Raw genomic sequence first — 23,762 nt, forward strand, 5'->3', positions numbered from 1 at the left:
GAGTATAATTGCTTTACAATGTTGTGTTAGTTTCTGCTGTTTAACAAAGTGAATCAGCTATATGCATACATATATACCCATATACCCTCCCTCTTGCGTCTCCCTCCCACCCTTCCTCCTATCCCATCCCTCTAGGTGGTCACAAAGCACCGAGCTGATCTCCCTGTGCTATGCAGCTGCTTCCCACTAGCTTTCTATTTCACATTTGGTAGTGTGTATATGTCAGTGCTACTCTCTCACTTCGTCCCAGCTTACCCTTCCCCCTCCCCATGTCCTCAAGTCCATTCTCTACATCTGTGTCTTTATTCCTGTCCTGACCCTAGGTTCATCAGAACTGTTTTTTTTTAGATTCCATATATATGTGTTTACATACTATTTGTTTTTCTCTTTCTGACTTACCATAATTCAAAAAGAGTCATGTACCACAATGTTCACTGCAGCACTATTTACAATAGCCAGGACATGGAAGCAACCTAAGTGTCCACTGACAGATGAACAGATAAAGAAGATGTGCCACATATATACAATGGAATATTATTCAGCCATAAAAAGAAACGAAATTGAGTTACTTGTAGTGAGGTTTCTTCTTTTTTTAAAAAAAATTCTCTGGAAGACAGTTTTAGAAGACCTTATCTGAAAATTGTGTGGACCTGTTTCTTGTTTCCTTGGGGGATTTTAAAATATTAATTCAATTTAAGAGTTTTAAGACATTTGATGTCTTCTATTTCTTCTTTAATCAGTTTTCCTAAATTAAATTTTCTTGGGACATTTTCCATTTCTTCTAAAATTTAAAATTTTATGGCATACAATTTTTCATGGTTTTCTTACAAATTTTAAAAACTCAACTTTAGTATACTTATCTCTTTTTCATCATAGTATCATTAATCCCTTTTTTTCCTATCATCAATCTTGCTGAAAAGTTTTTCTATTTTTTGTTTCTTCAAAGGACAAACTATTGGCAGTTAGTTGATCCTCTTTATTAAATTTTTTGCCTTATGTTCATTATTTCCTTCCTTCTACAGATCTATTTTTTTCCTAATTTCTTATATTGGAAAGTAAGTTGGATGCTTAATACTTCAGTTTTGAACTTTTTCTCTATTCTCATATGAACATTTAAGGCGATTATAACCAAGTGCTTTTGGTACACCTGAAGTTGGATATACTATGTTTTCATTATCCCTTGATTCTAACAATACTTACATTTCCATTATTATTTTTCTTAGACTAATTAGTTATTTATTTAGAAATTCTTTGCCTTTAGACATGTATAGTTTTAAAATTTACTGGTAATGAGGAAGTGCTAACTTAAAAGAATGAGATACCACTATTTATACTGGTAAGCATCAAACACTGCTGATGAAGATGTATATAAAAGAGCATTCTCTTATAATTTGGAACAATTTCTACAGGAGATAATCTGGCAGTGTGTATTCAAATAATTAAAAATATGTGTATATGATGAATTGCAGTCAATCATTAAGAATGCATCTTGAGAAATTATTCAACTGAGCAAAGTATAAATAAGATTATACACTGCAATTCTGTTAATAACAGAAACCTAAGTGCCCATCTAGAAGGGATTGGTTAAATAAAGTATAGCAGTCTCATATAACAGACTACTGAACAGACTTTATAAATTACAACTACATGGATGTAGATGGAGGTTCATAATGTAAAAAATAAATATATGTTTGATAGAGTTCATTTTGGTTTACATATCTCTGTATGTATTAAAAATGCCAAAATGTTAACAATTATTCTATTCAGAGAATTGGCAACAGAGTGACTTTGGTAATTTCCCCACTGCCCGAGGCCTAATGTTAAGACATGGTTTAATAAGGTGTTTTGTCCTGTTTCTCAAGTAAATGCCTAACATGTGTTTGTCAAATATTTCCTTCTAATAAAAAGCAAAGTTGAAAACTGAAGCTGTCCTACTTCAAGAAATAACATATTTCTAGCACTGTATTAAAATGCATTATTGAAGTTGAAACAGCTTCTTCCCTGCTCACTGACTTTTATGGACAAGTTAGATCCTCTTTCCAGGAGTATTCGAACTACAACCTTAAAGCATCACCTGGAAAACATCGCCACCTCCTGGTTTTTAAGACAAATTACATCTGAGGCTACTACATTTAAAATTTTCCACACCAGGAAAGACATTTTAAACTAAAAGGGCACAATAAACACTGTTATAAAAACAATGCAAAAATAACCCTAAAAATCTAACTAAAAGCCAAAAGAATAAAATAAACATGAGAATACAGAAAAGTAGATTCTAGCTACTTTTGAGTGTACTTAAGTTGCATCTGAGGATACTGTGGGTGTGGGTCCTCAAAGGTTTAACCACAGAACTACTGTCCATGATTTGAGAAATGGCAGAAGGAGGGAAAGACTGGATATAGTCCAACTGCAAACACAGTGTGAACCCAGGTGGTGTCCTAGAGATCATTCTTCTACAAATAAGATATGCCATCCAAACTAACCTCATATTCTTTATAAAGCCCCCAAAATAGCAGCTTAGGAAAGAGATATTTTGTGTTCCTGATCCCAACGGATTACTCGATCGTCTCTCAACACATGCCTATGACACTAAGATGGACAAAAGCCTTTTAGAAAGAGGGTCTTCTTTCATATCTGTTTAATAGTACAGCATAAACCTTACAAAAGGGTAGGGTGACTTAGTGTTTACATTTAGGTGTGTGATACTGGGTAAGTTACCTGACCTCTTTCTAAGTCTTAATTTTTTCTTCTGAAAATCAGTGATAACATCACTGCATCTCCCCAGGGGCTTTTAAGGAGTAAATATGATTATTTATGTGAAGTACATAGCATACAGCATGTGTTCACTAAATGGTAGCTATAACTGTTTAATGGATTCACAGGTAGTAGAATATCACAACCAGACAGTATGATTTGGTGAATTGACACAAAACTTGAGAACAGCCACATTAACAGAAAAAAACAGAGATCATAAGAGGTTAGGCAGGGGTCAGGAAACTACAAGCAATGGGCCAGGGCCTGATTTGTTAAAAAAAAAAAAAAAAAAAAAGTCATACTGAAACACAGCCATGCTCATGTGTTTACATAATGACTCTGTGGCAGAGCTGATAGTTGTGACAAAAACCAAATGACCTATAAGCCTAAAATAGTTACTATCTGGTCCTTTAAGAAAAAGTTTGCAGATCCCTACACTAGCGCAATGGGGCAATAGCGATAAAATAAAATTTAATGCTAATAAATGTAAAGCTCACATTTTTATCTAGAGTCTGTCATACAGAGTAAAGTAAGTCAGAAAGAGAAAAACAAATATTGTATATTAACACATATATGTGGAATCTAGAAAAATGGTACAGATGAACGGATCTGCAGGGCAGGAATAGAAACGCAGGCATAGAGAACGGACGTGTGGGCACTGGGTGGGGGAAGGGGAGGGTGGGATGAACTGGAAGATTAGGTTTGACACAAATACACTACCATGTGTAAATAGATAGCTAGTGGGAACCTGCTGTATAGCACAGGGAGCTCAGCTTGGTGCTCTGTGATGACCTAGATGGGTGGGATGGGGGGGTGGGAGGGAGGTCCAAGAGGGAGGGGATATATGTAAACATATACCTGATCCACTTCATTGTACAGCAGAAACTAACACGACGTTGTAAAGCAATTATACTCCAATAAAAAAATAAATAAAGTGAATAAAACATCTGTATATCATGGTCCTTGACTGGTTCCTGGTTTGAACAAAACAGTGGTAAGAGGAAATTTGAGTATGATAGATGACATTAGGGAATTACTGTTAATTTTGTTAGGTGAAATTATAGAGTGGTCATGTAGACAATTATGCTTATTTTTCAGACATGCATATTGAAATATTCACAGGAGAAATGCCATGTCTGTAATTTACTTTAAGATACAGGAATCTTCTACTGTCTGAACTCGGTAACAAATAGACTTGGATAAAGTTTCAGATGAGTCCCTCATTATCTGGAATCTTACCACAGGAACCAAACAAATTTGGACAATCTATTCTGAGGTACAGAATGAATCTGGATAGTAGGTATAATTTTAAGACAAAAAAGTACCATACTACTGCCTCATCTCTTACTAATGATTAAATCTAGGTGATAGGATATATGGGTATTCGTTACACTACTCTCCCTACATTTCTGTCTAAAAATTTCCATAATAATTTTTAAAAGCTGTTTAAAAAGAAAAAAAGAATTTCCTCACAATAGGTCACACTAAGACAACATGGATTTTAATTATATTACTTACAAAAAAAAGAAAAACTAGGTTAGAAAGGAGTATTCAGAGCAAAGGAATTACTAGCCTCTTTGCTACTAAAACATCTAGAATATCCTGACCTTATCATTTAAAGAGGGCACTGATATCCAGATATCCAGAGGAAAGTAGGATGGCATGAGATATAAAAATAGTTGTATGAGGAAAGTCTCAGGACATTTAGCACAAGAAAGGAAAGATAGCAGTTGCTCTCAAATGTCTGAATAAAAAGGAAACTGAAAGATCCAAATAAAGTCGCACGGAAGCAGGCCTCATAAAGCCACACCAAAAAGCAAATACCTGCAAAGCAGAAGCCTAAATGGAAGCTAAGTTTCCCAAAAAAGGGGAGGTAGGGCAAAATACTTAACCAAGTTCGGAATGTTATAGAATGATTCCCTTATTAGGTGGAAGATGCCACTAGATGGTTTCTAAGATGCCATATAATTCTCAAATCCCAGGATTCCAACATCTAACATGAAGACATACTATAGACAAAGTTAGGAATTACATACTAAATTTCAATTTTCATTCTAGAACTATTATGTTAGTTTAGTTAAATTAACATCCCAATTCTGAACTTCCCACCCTCCCTTCAACAAGCATTCGTGTTCAAACGGGCAGTAAAGGGAGAAAGATGCACTAATGGGCAATGGCAGAGGCAGATGACCAAATTGCAAATTCTTTGTTTGGCATGGTGACATCACATCATGAAGACATTTCTCTGCACGGCCCAACAGCTTATACTTTATACCAACAGCCCTTGGGGTTGGCATTTTTGTGTTCTAGCCACATTAAGAAAGTTTTATTAACAGTATGCCTGGGCACAAAAACCCTTGTATATTCCAAAGGAAAGGATTATGTAGTATACCACTCATATAACAGTTAAATGCTTAAATAAAAGCAAAAGTATTTGATGTACAAAACCATGACTGCATTAAGTTAAACAGAAAGTTAAACTATCTTCATTACATATGTCTCCACCTTCTATCTCTGACTTAATCTAAATACCAATTCTGAAGACTGGTAGCAAAATGGTTATTACAATTTTTAAAAATCTACATTGAGAATTACAAAGATACTGTTTTTATTTTATTTTTTATTTTACATTGGAGTATAGTTGATTTACAATGTTGTGTTAGTTTCAGGGGTACAGCAAAGTGATTTAGTTTGTTGTTTAGTTAGTTTAGTTTTTACGTATATCTATTCTTTTTCAGATTCTTTTCCCATATAGGTTATTACAGAGAAAGATACCATTTTTTAAACAACTCTGAGGGTTGCCAGCAACTATCTATTAAAAAAAAGTAGTAAAGAGGAGTATATTAATATGTTTTAATCAATGAAAATATTTGTAATGATGCCTAAAAGGTGGTGGAGGAAGATTTAAATGATGCTGATTTTCTGAAAATGACTGCTTAAGGAAAGATAAGTCAATGGTTTACACTGCCATGAAAAAGTTCCAGTATAAAAAAGTATTTTGCAGTTTAAGAATACATAATCAAATACTTACCCCATATTAATAATGCTTAAACAGTAGCCTGCTTAAGATTTTCTCTATTTTAATATGTACTAATATGTATCTGTAAAGTAAGAAATCTTGGATGTCTAATGGATGCTATGTGACAGGGGGCTGACTCTGTTTCTCCCCTTATTTGCAAAATACAAACAACACTATTTACTCACCATATGATTGATCTGAGGGATTAATGAGCACCTCACAAATTATAATATGCTCTATTAAAGTGTTGTCACATTAGTCAATGCTAACATTAATATTAATTTTAACTAATGTACTATTATAAGAGGAAAAAAGTATTTTACTGACTACAACTTGAAATCTGGCGATTCACACTCAAAGATGAGAAATCTGGCATACAGATTCCTTATTATGTAAAAGCAAAATTTATTTTGGATAGATTTCTTAGTATTTCAATTACACGGTCTTAATATATGATTTTAAAAGATGGCATGTCATTTTCTGATTACATAAGAAATACTTAAAGAAAAAAAAAGTCATCCATAATCCCACCACAGTGATAATTACTGCTGTTTTTCTATGCTCATATAGGTAAACGAGCCTGCTAAATCCATATATTTATCTGTGTATATTAAACAAGATTGAGATCATATGTTTTAAGGCTGCTAAATCCATATATTTATCTGTGCATATTAAACAAGATTGAGATCATATGCATACGGTGTTGTATCTAGTCAACAAAGGATTTTATAAAAATCTTTTGACAACCTGAGGTTAGAAAAATAGCAATATTGAATTAATTGATTTTCCTTGAATATTAATGAAGGTGAACTTTTCAAATATGAATACTTGTATTTATTCTATGTTAATTGTCTCATATCTTTTGTTCATTTTCCTTCTGAGATATCCTACTGATTTATAAAAAGCTCTTATATGTAAAGAAATATCAGCCTTTTGCTTGCTTATGCTATTCCTTCTGCTAAAAATGATCAATCCCGACTTCTATATCTAGCTCATTCCTACTTGTTCTATAGCTCAGCATCACCTTCATTCAATCAACTCTATAACAATGAAACGGAAATCTAAGCATCAGGCCCAGTCCCACTGGATGGGGGTCCAGCAGTGACCAAGATCTGGCAGAGGGAACAGCTGGTGTTCTCAGCTCTGAGGTGAGTGAGCAGTGTGAACTGTTCGGATGTGAAGAAGGGCCAGCCTGGCTAGAGTGGGAAGATGGAAAGTGGCATGAGACCAGGCTGGAGATGCAGGCAGGGGTTAAATTATGCCTTCTAGGCCAAGTTGAGGATTTTCATGTTTATCCCAAGATAATGGTGGGCTAAAGAGAAGCAAGAAATGACATAATGTATTTGCTTTTCATGAAAATCTATCACTGCCATTTCTGTAACAGGAGAATGGACTGCAAGGTTAGAACAGGCAGAAAACCCAGTTAGGGTCTAGTGCGGCAGTCCTGGTGAGAGAGGACAGTCGTGGGAGCAGGGTGGATGAAGACGGAAGGAAGTAGATTGAAGAGAGACATTTTTGGGAGGCAGAGTGAACAGAGCTTTGTGACTGATGTGGGAAAGAGGAAAAGGGAGATGGAGAATGACTCCAGGTTTGTGGCCTAAGGTACTATCTACTGGGACAGGAACACTGAAGGGAGAGCAGGTTTGCAAGGGGAGATGGGAAAAGGAGGAGGGGTAAGGATTCTGTTTTGGACATGTTGACTTGAAGGAACTTGTGAGACATCCAAGAGGAGATACAGACAATCAGATAAGAGCCGCTGCTCAGGGCAGGCCTAGGTCTAGACTGGAGGTGAAAACTTGGAAACCCTCATACAGAAGGTAATTAAAACCATGACAGGTAAAATAAGAAATCAAAGGAACTAAGACATCTGATCTCCAAGACTGAGCCAGAGCATCCATTACCATGATGAATGCTCCGAGTCTCATGACCACGCTGCTAATCGTACTACTACACAGCACTTTCCCACACTATAGTGCAATTTTGTATTTCTGTCTCCTTGGTAGACAATAAGCTCCTTGGACGTGTGATCAATTCTTACTTATTTTGTACCCAAGTCTTGGAATAGTTCCCAAGGCATGAGACACATTCAATAAGGTGTCTGTGAGAGGTTAACTGTTAGCTTGAGATTATTAAAAAGCAGCATCTCTACACATGCACACACAAACACAAGTTTTAAGAGCGCAGGCTCTGGAGCAGATTACTTGTGTTAAATCCAGACTCTACCACTTATCAGTCGTGTGACCTTGGGGAAGTTACTTAACGCCTTTGTGCCTCAATGTCCACATCCGTAAGATAAGGCAGATAACAGCACCTAGTGCCAAGTGCTGGGAAAGCTAAAATTTCATGCAGAGCATTTAGCATAGTACTTGTACACGGTAAGCATTCAAATTTAGCTATTCTTATTGTTGCTATAATTATCTCCTTTCTTCATCTTCCACGGATAGAGAAATGTTCAAAAATGGAAAGGATTTCCAGTTATTCACTGTGGTTCTCCAGCTTTGGAACACAAAAACAGATCATGTTGCTTCAGGTCTAAAAGCAAGGGTAAAAATAAAGAATACAATTTTGATGTATCTGGTAAATGAAATCAGTATTTAAAAAACAACTAAATTTAACAGTGAGTTAAAACAACAACAACAACAACAATAATAAAACCGTTTCAAACCAAAACAAAACATAGTTGTTGATTGTGTGGGTTTTTTGGGGGGTGGGGAGTTGGGAGTCTGGAGGAGAAGGAGGGAGGAAGAGACGGGGAGAAGAGTCTAACCAAGTCTACTACAAATTACAAAACAGACATTTTGCCAACATTTACTTAGCTAGGTACCTGCAAAAACAGGAAAACTGAATATTAAATTGCAACAAAACTATTCATCAAGTTCATTTCATTTAAAGTGTAAATTTATCATGTTCATTTTAAGTGTAAGGCCTCAGTTTTTCCCAGCAGGTCTTACATGCATCCCTATTTTCCCATATTATGAGCTATCATTTAAAAAACGAGGAAGTTTGTCTCTTTACAGAGAATCTTGATATTTGCCCTAAGTTACCCATAATAAGCAACTACAATTTGTGAGACTACTCTAGCCATTAAGCTGATGCTAATAACACAACAGAATTTTTTAAAGATTATCATTTTCTTCGCAAGTAAAAATGTTAATTAATTAGGTTGCTAAAAAACTGAATAAACCCTCTTTCAGCTTGTGGTTGGTGTCAAGGTTGGCATGCATAAAGTTCAATTTTTTCTGTAATCTGATTTTTATTTCAAAGGTATGAACGCAGGATTCAAACTTCAACTGCTGACAGCTCATCAAGAATTTAATCCAGAGAAAGCACTGCAAGTTGAAAACACAACAGGTGGAATTTCCTATTTTGACAGTTTCCTTTCAACTGCTTTTATAGTTTTACCCTTCATATAAAATGTCTGCTCTAATGGAGACAATCTGTTTAAGGTCTAGGTCATGTATGACTGCCATTTTTTAAAAAAAGGAAGGTAAGATTATGAAATTAGCTACTTGGAAAATAGTGTACAGAGTTCAAACTTTTCAGTTAAAAAATAGTTCTTACTATTTAGTAAAAAATGTAACATACTTAAATAAAAGCAAAAGGGACTGCAGAATGAATACTCTTTCCACATGTAAGCACCATTAAGAATTTCCTGTTTTACTCAGAAATGGGCAGATCTTTCACTGATGAGGGCTGTATCACTCAAAAAAGATAAATATGTAGAACTTGGCTGAAGATCAGAAGAAAGCCATAACATTTTTTAAATTGGAAACTAAGGTCTGTGAGAAGGACTAAAGGGCACTGATTTAAACCTAGCACAACAGTAAACTGAGTAATTGATAATAACGTACAATTAAAGAAAGTATTCTAACACAGACGCATAAAAAGAGTGATAAGGAGGTTTTCTGATGGGAACACTGGCTCTTAACTTTTAAGAAAAAGCCAAAACAAAACAAACAAAATAAATGCTATAAAGAGGCACAAGCCCCAAAGATATTGATTAACTAACCTCTGTAGGGCCCTGATTTTAAAAACATTTCCAAGTTGTTTCTAATGGGGCAGTCAGTTGAGAACCACTGGGCTGAAACGCCACAACAGGTCAACAAAATAATGGAATTTCCCTTTCAGCAGGTCCTTAAAATGGGTTATATTCTCATATCAGGACTGTATCATAGAGAACATCAAGACTTCTGCACTCTTTCCCATGCATTGTTTCCTTAACTTGGATTCATGCATTAAACTGTCACAATCTGCCTTCTACCTCTGCATGGGATGAAATGTTACAAATGAACTGCTCATTGCTGAATCCAATGTCACAGTTGACACTCCCTCCTACTGGACCTCTCCAGAGCATAAAGCCCTGGGAACCCCTGATTCCCCCAATTCTTCCTCACCATCCCCTATCCTTGGCTTCTGAGGCACCTTTCCTAGGTTCTCCCCATCTCAAATACTGCTCTGTCTGCCTCTTATGTCATAAATTCTTCAGGGAAGTCCACGACAGTCCCTGAAGAGCTCAACAATTGGTTCCAGAGGTGCAAACCCCCTTGAAATCATATCCACACAAATTTGGATGTATATCTGAGGAGGCCATTATTTTCTTCATATTCTCAAATGAGTTTAAGATCCTTGAAGGTTATAAACAACTGCCTTAAATCCCTTTCTAATTTAAGCTTTCCAGGCTTCAACTGCTACCCATAAATTTATGGCTCTTACTTCAATCCTGACCTAGCAGAGATCTGAATCCATATTCCTGTCTGTTAGGCATATTCATTAAGGTAAACCAACACATCCAAAACTAATAATTAATCCCCTCAGAAATACTTGCTGTCTCCAGATTCTTATTTTTAGTTAATGGAGCCACCACCCAACACTCCCAAACCTGAATCAGAAATTTCAGAATCATCCTTCATTTCTTCTTTTTCTCCTACACCCAGTTAACTTCTCATCTAAGCTTCTTTTCTGCATCCCAAGCATCAGTGTTTTATATTAGGCTTTCACGTGCCATTAAGGCTACAGCCTTCTAGTGGAATTCTCTGCTTGCAGTCTCCACAATTTAGTCCATCTACCAAATAAGCTACCAGAATTGTCCTCCTAATTGTGCCACACCCCTGTTTAAATAAATATCTCTTGGCTCTCTTACATAGACAGCTTGGAATGCAGTGAGTTTCATGTATCCAAATTACCTTTTATAACCTAATCTTCTACTTCCAACACACCTTAACTGTTTCAAAACTTTTTACCACTCCTCTTGTAACAGCACACCCTTTCCTGGTTTTATATCTGCCTAGGATACCCCTTCCCCACTCCTTCAACTGACAAACTCTTACTCACAATTGTATTCATTAGCATGCAACTGATGTGAACCAAGCACTACGGCTAGACCCTGGGAATACAGCTCAGAACAAAACAGTCAGGTAAGAAACCCTCATGGCAGTTGTATTCCAGTGGAAGAAACAGACAATGAAAAGACAAGCTACGAAAATAATTAGAGAATGTGATCTACGTTACAAAGAGAAACTCTAGAGTGATCCAGGAAGGTCCCTTAACTTCCTCAGAGATGAGAAATTATACTTAAAATGAGATCTTGAAGGAAAAGGAGGAGCCAGCCATATGAAACACTGACAGAAGAGATCCCAAGCCGAGGGCACAGCAAATGTAAAGGTACTGACTGTATTATAACTGTCTACTCTACTAGACTGTAGGCACCATGCTCCTTAAAGAGAACGGTTTAATATAAATGTGTCTTTAGAATGTGGCTTAGTGGCTGGCACTTGGTCATCAACTCAATAGACCGGTTTTAGTTCAGACCCCCAAGTCCTAAAGGGCAACTGTGTTCCTGGAGTTTTCACAAATACAGAAATATAATACAGTTCTGATGTAAGGAAAGAATAATTATGGTTAAAACACACATACAGACCCTTAGCACTTTTGGTATATATTCTCTTTCCCCTTTCCTAAGCTACACTCTCCATTTCAGCCCCAAGGGTCCTAACACATCCATATCCTAAGTTTATTCCATGAAAGCTGGTTATAGACTAGCTACCCTGTCAGTTACCTTCAGCATAACAACCATCCTTTAAACAGGGTGTGATAATAAAGCCATTATTCCTCTCTTTACAAAGTGAGAGGATACAATACAAACTAAGTTAAGAATATAGTTTCCGACATCTGAAACTCTTCTAATTTAACAGGCCCTAAACAAAAAGCCTACAAAGAGTAACTTAAAAGGTACACATTCTTAACGTACAGACAAATTAAACTATCACCCAAGTAGGTTTACACTATGCATTGAAGCAGAATTTTCAAGATTACTGGCCAGCCAAAGGTTTTTTCTAAAGATTTACATTAGCAATATGCTGCTGAGATAATGAAAAAAGTATTATTCATAGAGCTTTTTATCAGTTGTGAACCGATGAGCCACATCACACCCCTTACCTCAGGTCCTCCCCCACCAACAACAAAAAAGAGGAGAGAACTGAGTTAAGAAATCTGGTGGACCTTTGAGATGAGCACACCAGGCTGGTGTTGAGGAAGATCTAATGAACTGGCGACTGTGCCTTCAACACGGCTGTGGCTCCTACCACCACCCTAACCTGCCACGTCCTGGGATGCGGTCAACCCATGAGCAGTTAACGGCTGCTCATTACAACCTCACTAGGTTGCACATGCATACAAGAAACTGGAGATACCCAAGAGGTTCACTGCAGCCATAAGCAGGTGAAAGATAAAAGGTTTTGTGGCTCAACAAAAGTATCTGGCAAATTAAAAAGAATGGAGAGGTTCTTGTTCCACATAAGCTGCAGGTTCATCGTGAATCTGAACAGAGGTTCAAACACTGATAGGGTCTATAAGTGTTGGCCATACTCATAAACCAAATGCCCATCTTCAGATTCGCACTTTTGGGTTACACACTGGTTTTATTATCTTCATATCTGAAAGATGGCAACACCCGTCCCTGAAAAAGGGTGGTGTTAAGGACACCAGGGAAACATTAACATGTGTTAGACAGAATAAAACACCCAGGTTTTATTCTGGGCAACAGTATTGACACTTTGGAGACCTGCTGTCCTAAAAATCTCCCAATACAGTCCTCAGAATATCTAAAATTAAAGGATATATACATGTGCGAGTATATATATGAAACAGCCATGATCATTTCCTTGCTTATCTCAGTATTTTTTTACACCCAGAATCCATGATGGCTATAGGAATTATGTTAACAATATTATATCAATACCTCATCTATTCTGGCCAATGTAATGATTAGTACTCAATGAAATCAACAGTATCAACTAAATGTCACTCTCTTCAATCAGGAAAACAGAAGTCATGCCTCTAAATACAAGCATATTTGCCAATCTTCTTGGTGGGGTGGTTATAAAAACCAACTAAAACAAAAACCATGCAATACAGAAGAAAGAATTATAAAACTTTACCCCTGTATATTTAAAGCAAAACATACTTTTAATAATGTTTTATATAAACTTCTATATGTTTTATAAAAAATATTATTTCAACTAAAAACCAAGACTTACATATTAGCCAAAATAGGAAAGAACAGTTTGTGATACATTGTACTTAAGAGAAATATTTATTTTCTAGTCAACAGTTTCAAAGGTCCATACAACTAAACTAAAACATTTGGATTTAACATTAAAAAGTTAGCCATTTCAATAGCAGCCTAATAAACAAAGCTATAATGATCAGGTTATCCCCTACTAGGCAGCCTCAGTATTTGGTGTCAGCCTTACCATAAACAAATAATCTTGCAATCCTACGCAGTCATTCCTGAGCCACTTGAATTATTGGAGCACAGCAGTAGTTTCAGCTACCTCTAAAATTACAAGAAAGCTACTATGTAGAGCACATTTATAGTGACACAGAAAACCCAAGTGATAATGACACCAATAAGTTTCAAGTTTACCACCACCTAAGGCTATACAAGTAAAAAACAGTGTCTTCTAAAAAAGGACTAATTCTGCTAAATGAAACCACTGGGGTCTATTCCTTTTATTCAGAAGTACCACACAACTAAACAAGCAGTCAAGTCCACAGGGAAATAGCATTTCAATAGCTGCAACATGGTGCCAGACCGGGCTTTGTTGGCCTTCCTTTTGCAAGAAACAGAGATGTCTCTTTTTACTGAATCCATCTGCCATAAGTGATAACCAGATGTCTGTGTGATGATTCAAAATTAAAAAAAAGTGCTTCCCCCCCTCCCAAGACCTAACAGCAGAGATGAGTCCAATAGCCAGCATCACAAAGAATTTCACTGTTTTAATAGCCTCCAAAGGAAAGAAACAAAGCGTCTGAGTGGTCTAATGGTTCACCTTTAATGTACTACACCTCACACCACTGAGTCAAGCACCAGCTAGTATTTTTTCAGCTAACTCTGCAGAACAGTGTGCTAAGTGCTTTACACTTACTTCTCACAGCAACCCTATGAGGTAGTACTTATATGAACCCCATTTTGAAGATGAGGAAACTGGGGAACGAAGGCAGTGAAAAAACTTGCTCAAGGCCACACCACTGACAAGCAGCATCGCCACCGCGCTGAACACAGGCAGCCTGTCTCCAGAGTCCATACTCTCAAGCGCTATACTAACCCTAATCCCAAGAAAGCGTAACTGATTTTGATCAAAACTGGTTTTACAATTAAAATACTTATAATTTATCAGAAGGAAAAAGGTTAATGCCTGATTCTCTGGAACCATTTAGTAATAAAAACAAATTCTGACTTCTTTTAAAATGTTGTGAGTTCTCACCTAGTGAGTTAAAAAACAAAAACGTATCATGGATCAAGGTCTATGGACAGAAGTCTATGATGGTAAACACAATTATAGTACCAAGAGTCATCCACACATGTCCTGAGAAAACTGTCCTTCAGATGCAATCTGATTTTCAGTATTCTTTCTTGATGGATGAATACTGCATGGTCAAAACCGCCAGCCAAAGTTTTGTGCTGCATTTTTTTGGTGAAATTTTAAACAGCTTCATTATGGACTCCCACATGAAGGCTGATTTGAACTGTCCCAGAATTCACCTTGTGTTTTTTTAGCATTTAATGGGATCCCCAGCAGCACACCTCCCATTACAAAACAAGCCACTTAAACCAAATTGTGAATTCTGTCACCCTTTAGTCACAAGATAAGACCAGATACGTACAATTTCTGATATGACCTGATTCCTTTCCACTAATGACATACTTCTGGAATCTTGCTTTTTCACAACTGTACAAACACATACACTCCATTTTTCTTCTAAATAAACTGTGTCACAATACAAAAATCAAATTTGTCTACGTGGCCTGGAAAGACCTCAGATAAATATATTCTTTCCCCCTTCTGAAATTACCCAAAGTGGCAGTCATGTAACAAGAGCAAATACTGTATCAACTCAAGGCAGTAAACCATTATTTTTATTATCTGAATTGGTTAAAAAAAAAAAAAGCCCTCATCATGTTTGAGAAATTTTGCTGTTTAGAATTTGCAGCCAGTATAAAAAGTTAATTTTAGGCATCAGGAATTAGATTCCTAATTAGATTAGATGCCTAAAGGTTCCCCTCATCCACTAGATAAGTCCCTGAAGTGAAAGAAATAAAATATATATACATCCTTTTATTAATATGTTAATCTTCAAAATACACACATATGCAACGTGAACATACAACATGATGGCGACTTAACAGTCCTGACCCCCAAGAAACTTCTAATTTAGCAGGCATGATGAAATCCATACACCAGTAACTACAGCACCAGGCAGTATGTAATAAAGGATTTAAAATTCCAATTTATGTTTGTCATGTTTTAGTATCTATGCATGTCATTTCTCTGCTATCTGCAAGTGCACAAAAAGCACCTGAAGAGAAACACTTTCATCCAGCTTTGTACACCTGCCGTGGCATCAGACATATTAAAGGTACAACAAACATGAGTGTAAATTTCAGGAAATCTTTATTAATTCAAATGTCACAATACAGCTAAATTTTCAAAGCACTACAGGTTTTGAGCCACTGTGGAAACATTCTACTATCAATTCTACAATCAATGTACACTTTATTTTTCATAGCAATAATAATTCATCACATGGTCTATGATGCAACAGAAAAAAATCAATCACCAGGTAATTAAGGGCCTCCTCATCTAAAAACAGCACTAATACCCACTCAACTAGATTATACAATATTTGCTGATTTTTAAATACTGTGCCACACCCGTGCTAAGAAAGAACACTCTCCAAAAATATTCAGCTGTAGATTTTGCATGTATTCATTCTACTTTACAGCAAACTCTGCACATTCTATATATGTATACATCCACAAAAATTTCGACATGACAATTTTCCACATGAAACAAAATTGTGGGACTCACTTAAATTGTTCCCTCTAATTTGGCAAAGTGTAATTTCAGTCAAGTATTCAGATGCAAAATGATCAGAAAAGATGGATGTTAAGAAAAGGTTTTTAGAGTACAAATTATGAAAATCTAAGGTTCAATTAAAAACACACAGCAGGCTCTACAATACTCTTTTATTTTTAAAAAAGTGACTACATCTCCAATTACAGTGTTACCACTTGGACTTCTGAAACACCTTTTATTCCTAAACGTTCAAATATTTTTACGTGCCTTATTTCAATACAGTCTTGATTCTTGGTTTAAGGCTCTTACCTGTTGTATTCAGAATAAATACAGAGCATCTGACATGATCACTCCATTTTCCATATAAGGGGAGGGATACAGAAGGAAAATGCAACAAAGTAACATTAATGAAAAGGATATACAGGCCAAGGACATATGTTGAAAATTCCGTAAGAAACAGAAATAATACAAATAGCATAAAAAATCACTTTTGATTGGGATGTGATTAAGTAAGGAGAGGAACTAAGACAACACAAAACGTTGGGAGTGTTGGAGCAGAGAGCAGGGAAAGCAGGGATTGTTAAAAAAGGTGGAAGTCGGGGCTTAAATCCCTTCCCCCCTCAAACACAGAAGGGGTAAGGGACAGAGGCAACAGCAAATAAAATCTAAATGAAGTGAGTGGGATGGCAGCCCTGAGACTGAGGGAACTCACTAAGTCTCATACACACTGAGAAAATCCTGGGACTCAACATCCAATAGCCTCAAGTGTGGTCACCCCCCAGAACAACGTTCACAGAAGTACAGCTACATGAAGAGATTAAGAAAAAGTCCTTGATTCACTAACCTAAAGATGACAATATTAGGTTTTTCTTCTTAAGAGGTTTAAAATGCAATTTTAAGTTTCCCAATGTTTATACTTCCCATCTTTGTCAAAGGAAACTGCCCACCTCTTTGCACATATATGAAATTCCTTAACAAGAGACGCTGCACTTCAATTCCATGAAAATGCCTAAGTCAAAAACTCTGTTCAGGCATCAACCAATCAAGAGCACAGAGCAGCAGATCATTACAGTTTCTGAGACTGATTCCGAGGGCAGAGTATGAAAAAAGCGGGCTGGGGGACAAGGATGAAACCTATTTGCTTAAGACAAACCAGACTTAGCGAAAAATGTAAGGAACAAATAGAAACTGTGGTTGACATCATTGCTTCTGTTATTTATCAATTTTGTTTTCATCTTTAATCTTCAACTTTATATAAAGAGCTTTGTTCCCACTGGACACAAAAATAGTATTACTGTAGTATGCATACATGGCCGTTTCAGCACGCCACAGGAAAATCTCATTTACTGACCTAGAATGGTTTTGGAAAGTATAAAACCATTAAATAGTTAGAGACGTAAGGCTTAAAGAGATAGCATAAACTGGCATTTAACGTATCAACTGCGAATAATTCTTTAAACCACACAGTGATAAAAATCCTTTCTCGATTTGAATGAACTGCCATTTTCTCAAACTTTCCAAGAGACTGCAGATTGTGCTAGAATAGCTGAACCTTCTCATATTTCTCTTTCCCAATTTCCCCAAGGAATCTGTTATTATTTCTTCACACAATAATCACACCAAGCTTGTTTCGGTTTCTTTCCTTGAGCCAGTTTTAAGGCACTGTTCTTAACCCTAAACACACAAGCCTAACGCTGGTTAACTGCCAGTGTCGCTCTGGAACTGCAGGTGACAGATGCAGTCAGAGAGCTCACAGATGTGGATTGGCTGCAGTCTGAATCCTATCGCAATGAGCACACTGACACAGCCCGCAGATGCACATCTCGGCAGAAGGAGAGAGTTTAAAAACCGTCATTCCCAATTAAATGTACTTTTAGAGCTTCTACTGGATATCACTAAGCGCTTATCCCGACTCTCAACCCTGCTTAGCCCTACCTACTATCCATTTTATCTTCCTCAGTTCCAGATCCTTCTTCATCAAGTCTAATTTCGGTTAATTCTACTACTAATAATAACATAAAGCGAGGCTGTTGGCATTGCCAGAACCAGGAACCGACGAAGGTGCTATTTGAGAGCCGGCCCGCCGCGGCAAAGGCCGTTGGAAGTTTTCTGGGAAGCAACGGACCCGCTAGCATCTTTGCACGATTTCTCTTCCCCTGGGGGAGGGCTCCACAGAGACGGATGGGGAATCTCCCTTCTCCTGTCTTTCCCAGTGGTGGCTAACAGGAAAAATAAAATACCTCTTTTCTTATCCTACACCTCGCTGGATAACGCTCCCAGGCAGTGACGCCCCGCCCCCAACCCGTTATCCCTGATGAGACCCCCAAATATCACCCTGTCCTCCTAAGAACTGGACCCTCCCTCGTACCCCGGACCAATTTCCTACATCTGAGCGCCTCTCCCTCAGGCATCCGCCCGCACACACCCGAACCGCAGCACGGCCCCGGCTCCGCACACGCAGCCCCGCGCCAAGTCGCCCCGCACCCGGCACTCAGGCAGCCCGGTCGCCCGCGCTCCCCCCGCCCAGGGTCGCCGACGGGGTTACCGTGGGAAGAGCGGGCGGCGGCAGAGGACGCGGCGGCAGCGCTGCTGCCGGTTGCGGCGGACGCGAAGGATAAGCTGGAGGACAAGGATAATGATGAGGCGGGCGCGCTCCCCAGTCTCCATGGAACTCCCGCCCCGGCCCGTTGCTAGGAGCCCCCGAGGCTCGGGCTCCGTCTTTCGTGCTTTGTTGTTCCGGGTACAGGGCGGCCGCTGCTTCCCCGCGACAATAAATAGACAAGACGCGGGGGAGCACAGAGACAGCGCGCGGAGGCTAGAGCGCCGCCGGACAGGGCGCTCCTGGGTTCCTCGCTAGCCAATCACTTCCGGCTCTCACTGCTCCCGTCACTTTCCCCCGCCCCTTCCTCCGTTTTCCTTTCCTCCTTCCTGGTGCCCCGGTCCGGCCCGGCCTGCTGGAGAGCTTGGCGAGGTGGGGCTGGTGGGTGTGGAGTAGGGTAGACTTTTGCTTCAGAACCGCTTGAAAAGATTTCGAGAAAACTATGTATCCCTTGTACATCTTTAGCTGGTAGCTAAACATGAGCACGTAATTTCTGGCGTACAGTATAATATAAACGAATTTTGGGGTTTTTTGTTTGCTTTTTGCCAAAACCTTGGAACTTTCGTTAGCTCATTCAATTTATAGAAAAGGTCCAAAATTCAACATAATTAGCGAAGCTAGCCCTTGAGAACTAATTTTTTTTTTTTTTCCTAATTCTAACGAAGACATTTTCTGTGAAAAAGTCCTACTTCGCTTTTTCGGGTTAATTAACGACTTCGCGATCAAACTCTCATGAATGAATTCTAATCCTAGCCCTAAAATAGAGCGATAGAATATGAAAGATGAAAGAATGGATACACGGGTAAATTGATAGATTAGATAGATAGATAGATAACGCAGGAGTTTAGGTCAAGCTTCTGTCGCCTGTCCCTTCGATATTCCTTACTCAGCTTGGGTTTGCAATCAGGATTCTGCCTTGGGAGCCGGGAGGCTCTTCCGAGGCTTCTAAGCCGCGTAGCCGGATCCAAGAAGGACGGGAGGTGGGAGAGGGCGGCTGCAGGCTGGGACTGGGGCGCTGGGCAGGAGCAGCGGCGGCTCGGCTCACGTGGAAGCTGGGCGCTTGGGACTGAGACCCTTCCTCGGCTGTGCTCCCAAGTAGCCGTGAACTGACCCGGGAGACTCCCAGGGGTGCACATTCGCCAGTTTGAACGGCTGCGCTGGGGTCCTCGGGGACCCTCGCGGGGTGACTTGAAAGGCGCTGCCTGCGGGAGCGAGACCCGAGTAACGGCCCTGGGAGCTCCAGGCAGCGCGGGACCCCGCGGCGCCCCCAGAGCCCCACCCCCAGCTCGGCGCAGGCCTCTGCTCCAGGGCTGGGCTGCAGTCAGAAGCCTCTGGCCCTGGATGAGGCCAGTGGTCAGCTCTAATTTAATAAAAGGCCATGAGGCGGGCTCATGAGTACCTGGCCTCTGATTGGTGTGAATGCTGCATGAAAAATGATAACACCACAGTCCTTTTGAAAAGACTTGGGCTGACTTCTGGGGGATTTGGGAGTAGACAACCATTTGAGTGTTTCGCTACTTACGGGGTCTTCAAGGATGCCTCTAGATCTTTTGCTTCCCACTCTGACTGTTCAGTAAAATATCTGACATTTAAAAGCACTGTAGAATTATGGAACTTCCATTTTGTTTCATTTTCTTTACTAATTTATTTTTGAATAATATTCAATAATTATAGCTTGTATTATAATTATTTAATGAAGAAAATGAACAAGAATATGTGTGATGAAGAAAATGAACAAGAGGCTGGGTTAGAGAGTAATGTCTGCGGGGTAGTGGGGAGATGACTTTCAGGAGGTAACATTTTAACTATTATCTGAAAGGGATGGGAGTGGAAGGGGTGCACATAGTGTTCCAGGCGGAGGGAACAGTATGGGCTAGAATTTGCTGTGCTGGAGTATTAGAGTGGATGGGGCATCATGATCAGAGCAAGGGGTAGAGGACATGAGATGAAGTTGGAGAGAAACTAAGGCCTTGAACCTTTAGTGCCTTGCAGACCATGCAGAAGGGAGTTTAGATTTTCTTTCAAGTGCTAGTGGAAGTGAAGGGGTTTAAGCTGTAGAGTGGCAAGGGCTGATTTACCAAGGAAGTGGCAGGGGAAAGACTCTATCCCAATGATTACTGCCACTGCTGAAAAGTCAGCTTTACAGCAATGGTGACTAAGGTCTTTATGAGGCACCCTCCTTGCAGGAGACCAGCAATATACCTGGTATCAAGCATGTCAATTGTTTTGGACCCCCTTTTGTCACAGATCAGTCAACAGTCTGTCTCATTACAGTATTTCCTTATTCTGGAATTGGGTTTGATTTTACTGCAGGCACCATTCTCCATAGACTCATTGAACACTTTAGCTCAAACACCATTCCTCTGACCAAGGAATTCATTTCAAGATGAAAGAAGTAAGACAATGAGATAAAGCCCATGGGCTTCACTGGTCTTATAATGTGCTCCATTATTCAAGATCCAGGTAAGATTATAATATTATTCATTATTCAGGTGCCAGGTAAGGTTAGAATATACAGCATATGTTCTGAACCAAGCCTCTCGATTAATACAGAAATTGATATCTAGGCTGGGAAGACAGTAAACCTTATCAGTTAGATATGTGCTACTAAAAATGTGATTTATAGACAAAAGCCAGTTTGTAAACTACTGATCAACAATAAAATAGGTATAGAAATCAAGAGGAGCATTTTGAAACTTTCAATAATCTGACATTACTGTGACATCTAAGCGTGCAGTTTTGTATTTATGAAAACACTTGTCTGTGTTGGGTTGGTAAATAAAAACAAACAAACCAAAACACTGATCCTTCACCACAGTTATGCCCACTAAGGCTCCAGCTTTATGAACTTGGTTAAGAAAAAATCAGGTTATTGGAATATGTTGGCTACTGCTTGCCTCCCTTAGTGCTTTGAGAGAGACAAACTGTGGTTCAGTACAGCCTTTCTGAGGAGACAGGCCATAGTGGGGTGGTGCTTAAACAGCATTGTTAAGAGGAGTCCTTTCTGCCAGTGATTTAGTTATCCTATACTGGTAGGGATCAGATAATACCTACTCTGCCAATTGAAACAACGAAATTTTGTGCCCCACATAAAGTTAACATGCTAACTAGGAATGCAGAGTCCCAGCAGAACAGTGGAGTTGGGGATCCTCATTTCTCAGGATTCTACTCGAATATCTCCTGCTGTACACTCTGTACACCAACTGAAAAAGTAATTCCTCCCATTATGCCAGTTGAGTAGTGTGCAACTTATAGGACAGAGTGTGATACTGTAACCTGACTTTATGACCCCAGCTGTTCCCTCCCTCTGTGCTCAGATAACGTAGTGTCTATGGCAAAGACAGTGAACTAAGATCTAGGGAGAATGATAGAGAGGCCAGGCCAGTTTCCAAGGGATAGAAGCAGGAAGGGCAGAGTCCATATTCAAAGCTTATGTCTCAGTGAGATTTCTGTTAACAAGCTAATGGGTTTCCCCCAAATGACACTGTTTGAAGGTATAGCCAGAAAATCCTCAGCCTGGCAGAAGGCATCTCCTGGTACGCTGTCTCAAAGACAATGTCCCAGTCTCTGTCTCTGTAGAAAGATGAATTCACTTGCTGGGGCAGTCCCAGGAGATTCCTTCTCACTATTCCTCTAAGGCAGGGTCTTTCAGGATAATAGATAAAGGAAATCTTGGCGCTTTGATTGGCTCACCAGATATCTCAGTTCTCTGCTGGAGAAGAGCGGTGCTTCTCACCCTTGTTACTCTTGTCCAACAGGATACAGTGTAATCTCACAGCCATCACATACTGCGTCTCCTTTTCGCCCTTTCTCATTAGTTTTTGTTATCCCATCCCCTACCTCCATTATTGTATATTTGTACATTGGGGAAAATTTTATTATTCATCCTTTAGCTACATCTGGACCTGATCAAGATTGACTACACCCAAAGACCCTGAATTTGGGCTGGGTCTGACTTTGAGTTTTCTCCTCCCACTGGGTAGGGAGTGAGTACATTGTCAATTGTATATGGATCATTGCTTTATGTTAAGAGAAACTATAGCTATGGAGAAATCAGTGTGTGTACGTGTGTGTGTGTTTGTGTGTGTGTGTGTGTGTGTGTGTGTGTGTATGTGTGTGTGTGTGTATGTATACACCGAGCAGCCAAGGGTGATGTGAAGGGAACATTTATTGTTTTGTCAACCCAGAACTCCCCTCTTCTTTTGGGAAGAGTACTCTTCCCTCCTATTTGGGGCAACTACTTCTAGTCTTTATCTACCTCCAATCTAATATGGGTCCAAATGGGACGTGCGGTAGCCACAGTGATCGACAGAGCAGTGGGTTTCTGAGCTGAGCTAAGGCAACTATATAGTATCTGTACTGTAATTGAGTTATGGCTCTTCGTTCCAAATTCAGTCTTTGTGCCTGTTCTGTGAAGGTAGATCTTGACCCATTAAATATTCTTCTTTTGTTAGCTATCACGGTGTTACACTTTGTCAGTAGAAAAAGTGCTGGAGCAACACTGAAGGAGGGGAAGGTTTTGCTTCCTGGTTCCAGTGTGCTTCCCTGCCAGGCCCGGAAGCATGGAAGGTTTTTCTAGAATCCATCTCCTGCAGCACAGGTGGCTTCCCCAGCCCCACTCAAGGGTCTGAAGGACAGTCAGTGGTGAAGGAAGATCTTCTAAGTGGGCATAATTCAAATAGTATATTTGTTTATTCACCATGTCTGGAGTGAGGGATGACCAGAGTGGGCAGTTGCTAATGGTTTTTCTAGATGGAATGGGATTGGAAGATGGGAGATGAGGAAGTATGGGGAAGAGGTATATGAATGGATTTCTCTGAATGGGCACAGACTGTGAAGATATTTGTGTCCTATCTGAATGCACATTAAAGGTACGCACTACAGAGGAGACTTAATCATCAGGTGGATAAAATGGCACACTCTGTGGATGTCAGCCAGCCTCTTTGCCTAGCCACCTAGCCAGTGCTTGCTCAATGGGCTCAGGAACAAAGTGGCCATAGTTGTAGGGATGCAGGCTGTGCATGTGCTCGGC

The 23,762-nt window shown here is 39.3% G+C and overlaps 1 protein-coding gene across 1 annotated transcript in view; it reads right to left on the reverse strand.

Moving 5' to 3' along the window:
• Positions 1-18,764, reverse strand: part of TBPL1 (TATA-box binding protein like 1) — a 30,855-nt gene extending 12,091 nt beyond the window's left edge. The window contains exon 1 of the mRNA XM_059941162.1: positions 18,677-18,764. The gene's annotated coding sequence lies outside the window, so the exon portion shown is untranslated. The remainder of the gene's footprint in view (positions 1-18,676) is intronic.
• Between the last annotated feature and the right edge of the window lie 4,998 nt (positions 18,765-23,762).

Source organism: Balaenoptera ricei, chromosome 12 (genome assembly GCF_028023285.1).
Source record: "Balaenoptera ricei isolate mBalRic1 chromosome 12, mBalRic1.hap2, whole genome shotgun sequence".
Classification (NCBI taxonomy): domain Eukaryota; kingdom Metazoa; phylum Chordata; class Mammalia; order Artiodactyla; family Balaenopteridae; genus Balaenoptera; species Balaenoptera ricei.